We start from the raw sequence: 6,000 nt of genomic DNA on the forward strand, positions 1-6,000 counted from the left end.
GGCCTGTTCAATCACATTGCATTCATTAATGCAGAAAACTGCTAGGTTTCCTGACAGCCAGAGTCCTGCTCACCTTCCTCTGACCCTCTCCATGCCACCCTTGTCACTCTTTTCTGTCATTTGAGATCAGGTGCATCAATCAATCTAGACTTCAGTCCCTTTAGAAAAGAAATTCTACCTTTGTATCCCTAGTGCTTAACACTGTTCCTGGCAAGGAGTAAATGTTTCCTAAATGCTTCTTGACTGTCCAGTGTCTCCAAGGAGAATCAGTGCTACTTGGCTGACAAAATCTCTTCAAAGACAAATGGCTGGAAAGAGAAAGAGGGTTGGCTATCTTGCGCCAGACCATCTTTGCTGTCTTCTCACTATTAGCATATTGGTCATCAACCATAAGGCCAAACTTCAAGCCTATGTGGGCTCATCTATGACTGTTCTGCATGTAAAAATAGCTAACATTTATATGACACTTACTATATGCCAGGCACTGTGCTTTACAAGTATTATATCTTTTGATCCTTATCCCCGTTTTACAGATAAGGAAACTGAGGTAAACAGGGACTAATTGACTTGCCCAGGGTCACTCAGATAATAAGTGTCTGATGCTGGATTTGAACTCATCTTCCTGACTTCAGACCCAGCATTCTATTCACCACCTTTTATATATTTCTCCTACTTCCCTCAAAAAAGTTGTAGCAAATGAGTAACATAAGCAAAGCACTTTTAAAAATTAACTCTTAAAGCACCATACCTGAAGTCAGTATGACTCATCTTCATCAGTTCAAATCTGGCCTCAGACCTGTGACCCTGGGCAAGTCATTTAATCTCAATTACCTAGCCCTTATCATACTTCTGACTTGGAAGCCAGTTCAAAAATAATTGAACTTTCTGCTATAAAACCACTTTTAAATCTTTTCTTATCTATGTTAAACATCTCCATTTCCTTCTACAAATCCCCATATGATATATTCTCAAGATCCTTCCCTAACCTAGTTCCCCTCTCCTGGATTCTTTCTCTTTCTGGCTATTTGTCTTTGAAGGGACTTTGACAACCAAGAAGTACTGTCTTTTCTTGGAGACAATGGGAAGTCAAGAAGCATTTAGAAAGCATTTACTACATGCCAAGGATCTTCTAGATTCTAGTTCATTACATTTCTTCTTTTGAAAATTTACATTTATTTATTTATTTTTAAAACATATCTTATTTTTATTTTTTATTTTTAAAACATATATATATTATTTTTTATTTGAACATTTTTATTCAATTGATTTAGAACATTTTTCCATGGATACACGATTCATCTTCTTTCCCTCCCCCCTCTAGTAGCCAACGAGCAGTTCCACTGGGTTTTACATGTGTCATTGATCAAGACCTATTTCCATATTATTAACATTTGCACTAGGGTGATCCTTTAGAGTCTGCATCCCCAATCAAATCCCCACCAATCCATGTGATCAAGCAGTTGTTTTAATTCTGTGTTTCTGGTTCCATAGTTCTTTCTCTGGATGTGAATAACATTCTTTCTCATAAGTCCCTCAAAGTTGTCCTGGGTCATTGCATTGCTGCTAGTAGAGAAGTCCATTATGTTAGATTGTGCCACAGTTTATCTGTCTCTGTATACAATGTTCTCCTGGTTCTGCTCCTTTCACTCTGCATCAATTCCTGGAGGTCATTCCAGTTCACATGGAATTCCTCCAGTTTATTATTCCTTTGAGCACAATAGTATTCCATCACCAACAGATACCACAATTTGTTCAGCCATTCCCCAATTGAAGGGCATCCCCTCATTTTCCAATTTTTTGCCACCACAAAGAGTACAGCTACAAATATTTTTGTACAAGTCTTTTTCCTTATTATCTCTTTGGGACACTTTATTTCTTTTAGAATCAATATTAAGTATTAGTTCTAATGCAGAAGAGCAGTAAGGGCTAAGCAATTGGAGTTAAGTGACTTGCTCAGAGTCACTCAACTAATAAGTGTCTGAGGTCAGATTTGTATACAGGTCCTTCAGAGCCAGGCCTGGCATCCACTGAGCCACCTAGCTGATCCCACTGTATTTCTCTTAATGCATGAACTTTGGGGTCCTTTTTATCACACTATTAACTCACTGAATTTGCAGTCCACTAAAACACCCACATCTGTTTACAAACCAAGTGCTTTCTAGCTATGTCTCCCTCATATTAAACTTGTGAAGTTGACTTTTTGAACTCAAGTATCCCTATCAATTTTAATTGCATTTTGGTTTAGTACTGTTAAGTTTATTAAGTCTATTAAGATGATTTTGCATCTAAACCCAGTCATCCAACATATTAAAGATACTTAGATTTTAATAACCTGAAGATTTGGTAAGCATGCTATTTACACTGCTATCAGTTATTGATAGAGACGTTCTAGAACACAGGGCCAAAGACAGTCCCTGGGCCACTCCTCTGAAGAACTCCTTCCCAGTTGAAATTGCATGAATATTGACTTTGCATTGGGTTGGGTTATTCAACCAATTCTCAATTCCTTCACTGTTCTATTATCTAGCCCACATTTTTCTATCTTGTCTGTAAGAATTTCATGCTGTAGTGAAGTTGAAGCAAGCTATATTTGCAGCATTCCCCTGATTTGCCAGCCTGGGAACTCTGTCAGAAAAAAAGAAAACAAGTTAGTCTGACATGGCTTGTACATATTTTACAAAATCCTTAAACTAAAGTATTGGTTCTAAGGCAGAATAGCACTAAGGGCTAGGCAATGTGGGCAAGTGACTTAAGGACAGTCACACAGCTAAGTGTCAAAGGTCAGATTTAAACCCAGGACCTCCTTTCTCTAGGCTTGGCTCTCTATCCACTGAGACACCTAGCTGCCTCGGGACCTGCACTTTTTATAAAGAAATGTTTAATTGAACTTTTGTGGTATGGTTTATGCCAAGGTCACTTTCCAGGAACCTGTTTCTGTAGAACTCTCTCTTTTAATAGATAAAATTAATAAAAACTGAACAGCATACTGATTCTATCTGTATTCATAGTTCAACTTCTTATGTACTGAGGAAAAAAATATAGTTTTTCATTGGTCCCATGAAACCAAGATTCATCATTTCATTTAATCTAATTTCTAGCATCTTCTATTCTTGTTTTCATTTATGTTGTTGCAAAGCATATTGTTCTCTTGGTTCTTCTTTCTTCATTCTATTTAAGTTCATACATATTTTTGTATTTTTCATATTTGTCACTTTTATGGTATGATAATATTCTCTTACATTAATATATCAGTTTGTTCAGCTATTCCTCAATCAATGTGGATCCATTTTCTTACCAATTTTCTTTGCTACTATAAAAAGTAATTTATTGAATGCTGCTATGAATATTTTAGTATTTATGGCATCTTTCCATGGCAGGACCTGTTCTTGATAAAGTCAGATTTACTCTTCATGATTATGACTTCCTTTTTTGAATATTGGCTATTCCTTTAACAATCTGTTTTTGATTTTGACAGGAATCTAAATCAAACTCCTTGGTCTATAGTTTGAAGACTCCATCCATTCTTCTTTTTGTGGCCATTTCCATGATCTTCAAAAAGCAGTGACAGCAATCACTCATCAGTACTTTTGACAACTTGGGATATAGTTCATCTGGGCCTGATGACCTCAACTCTTTCAGGATTTCTAGCTACAATTATACTATCTCTCTACTTTCCTCGGGTTTCAACTCCATACCATTTTGTTTTTGAACTTTCCTTCCCCAAGAAAATTTTCCTTCCCCGAGAAGATAAGCAAAATTGATCAGTTTTGGCTTTTCTCCATTATCTTAGTCCTATCTACTCTGAAAAGCTTTCTAATCCCTTCTTAGATCCTAATTTTCCTTAATATAACTCTCCATTTTTGTTGTCTTTAGCTTTGTCTATCAATATCGGCTCATTTGGAGTTTTAGTACTTCTAATATTTTTTTAATAGTTCTGACATAGGAAGGCATCTGTATACATAAATGTATATATATTTGTATATATATTTTCATATATGTGTGAAAATATCTGTCTGTCTGTCTGTCTGCAGCTAGGTGGCACAGTGGTTGGAGATCTGGAACTGGAATCAGAAAGACCTGAGTTCATATTTGGCCTCAGACTTTTACTACCTGTGTGACCCTGGGCAATTCACTTAACCCTGTTGGCCTCAGTTTCCTTATCTATAAAATAAGTTGGAGAAGGAAATGGTGAACTACTCCAATATCTCTGCCAAGAAAGCTCCAAATGGGGTCGTGAAGAATTGGACAGGATTGAAAAATGACTGAATAACTATAACTGGCATGGTGGGAGCTCTATGCCCCACAGGAGCTAATTCTATAAAACTCGGAATGGTTGCTATAAGAGGGCCATTTCTTGGGGAAAAGAGAGTGCTGTGGACTCAAAGTAGAGATTCAGTTTGGAAAGCAAGCTTTTTAAAAAAAATGTGTTCTTTCTCTTCAGTTGGAGTCAGAGGAATTACTAAGATTCTCAGGTCCTGTAGGGTGGGATACAGGGGGAAGGATAAGTCTAAGAAATGATCCTGGATAAAAGAATTGTGTATGGTAGCAGGGAGGGAGACTGTGGAAACCATGGAATTGAAGGGAAATGGTTTAGCTTGTCCTTTGGAGAGAAGCTATTACTTGGGGGGGGGGGGGGGAGTTGGTTTTTATTTCTTATTACTCTCCAGAATGTTGTCTCTTCTCCCCATAGAAGAGTATATCTGGAACAAACAACATTTCCCACATTCAGTTTGCTCTTGAATCTCTATGCTTTTGTTGAAAACATTCTCTCAATCTAGAATAATTTTTCCTCCCCTTTCCATCATTCCATGACTTTTCCCGCCTTTAAAAAAAACTCAGAACTTACCTCTTCCAGACAGTAATATGAAGCTTGATACTTTTGAAAGAGCACTGTATTGAACCTGGGTTCTGATCCTGACTTTGGCACCCATTAACTATGGGACTGTCATAGCATTTAAGCTTCTCTGACCTTCAGTTCCCTTATGATCAAGTTAGATTTGCTAACTCCTAAGGTTCCTTCCAACTTTGAATCTATGACCAAATGATTCTGCAACCCTGATGGTCATCCTTTTGTGATTCCCTTTCAGGTATTCTCAGCAGTTTTATATTATTTGTTCAATATTAATTTGTCATGTTGTTTCTCAAGTCTTCCAGGCTTCTGTTCATACTCCCAACTCTTTCGAAACAAACTCAGTTCCTTTGGGATAGAGATATTGAAGGAATATTGGAATTGGAATTGGAAGACTCAGTTTTTCATCTCAGTTCTGCCACTCTCTATAGGTCAGAATAGATGACCTCTCAGGCCCCCTGAGTTCGAATATGGTCTCAGACACTTACTAGCTATGTAGCCCTGGGCAAGTCACTTAATGCCATTTGCCTCTATTTCCTCATCTATAAAATGAGCTGGAGAAGGAAATAGCATCTTTGCCTAGGAAACCCCAAATGGGGTCACAAAGAATTGGACATGATTGAACAACAGTAACAATTCTCAGAAAGCTTTTCCTGACATCAAGCCAAAATTAGCCTAAGGTATTTGCCCATTTCCCTTTCTTTAATTCTTCTGACCTGATAGTAGCTTGGTGCTCCCACAACATTCAGGCCCTTCTGTACTCCTGCCTGGATCTTTATTGACAACTCAGACATCTTCAGGGGACATTCGCCCTCCCTTCTCCTTCTCTAAAATGAATAAAAATTGAAGGTTTTACAAAGGTTTGGTAATTACAAGGTAAAAAGTATAGTTTGCAATATGTAAAGAAGAATTCAATAATGACACATTTCATAATGCTTTATACTTTGAAAAAAGTGCTTTCCTCAATATATTATTACAGATAACATTTGTGCAACCCAGTACAATTTCTTGTTGGATCTGGGAGGGGGGAGAGAAAAGGGGAGAGAAAGAAAATAAGTCATGGAAACATGAAAAAATATTTTAAAATAAAAATAAATAAATAAAAATAAACAAAACCATTCACAGTGTGACTCAAACAAAACAAAACAAAG

At 37.1% G+C, this 6,000-nt stretch overlaps 1 protein-coding gene across 1 annotated transcript in view; it reads left to right on the top strand.

Moving 5' to 3' along the window:
- Positions 1–6,000, top strand: part of DAAM2 (dishevelled associated activator of morphogenesis 2) — a 117,797-nt gene that overhangs the window by 16,494 nt on the left and 95,303 nt on the right. The gene's annotated exons all lie outside the window — the stretch shown is intronic.

The sequence above is a fragment of the Gracilinanus agilis genome, chromosome 4 (genome assembly GCF_016433145.1).
Source record: "Gracilinanus agilis isolate LMUSP501 chromosome 4, AgileGrace, whole genome shotgun sequence".
NCBI lineage: Eukaryota > Metazoa > Chordata > Mammalia > Didelphimorphia > Didelphidae > Gracilinanus > Gracilinanus agilis.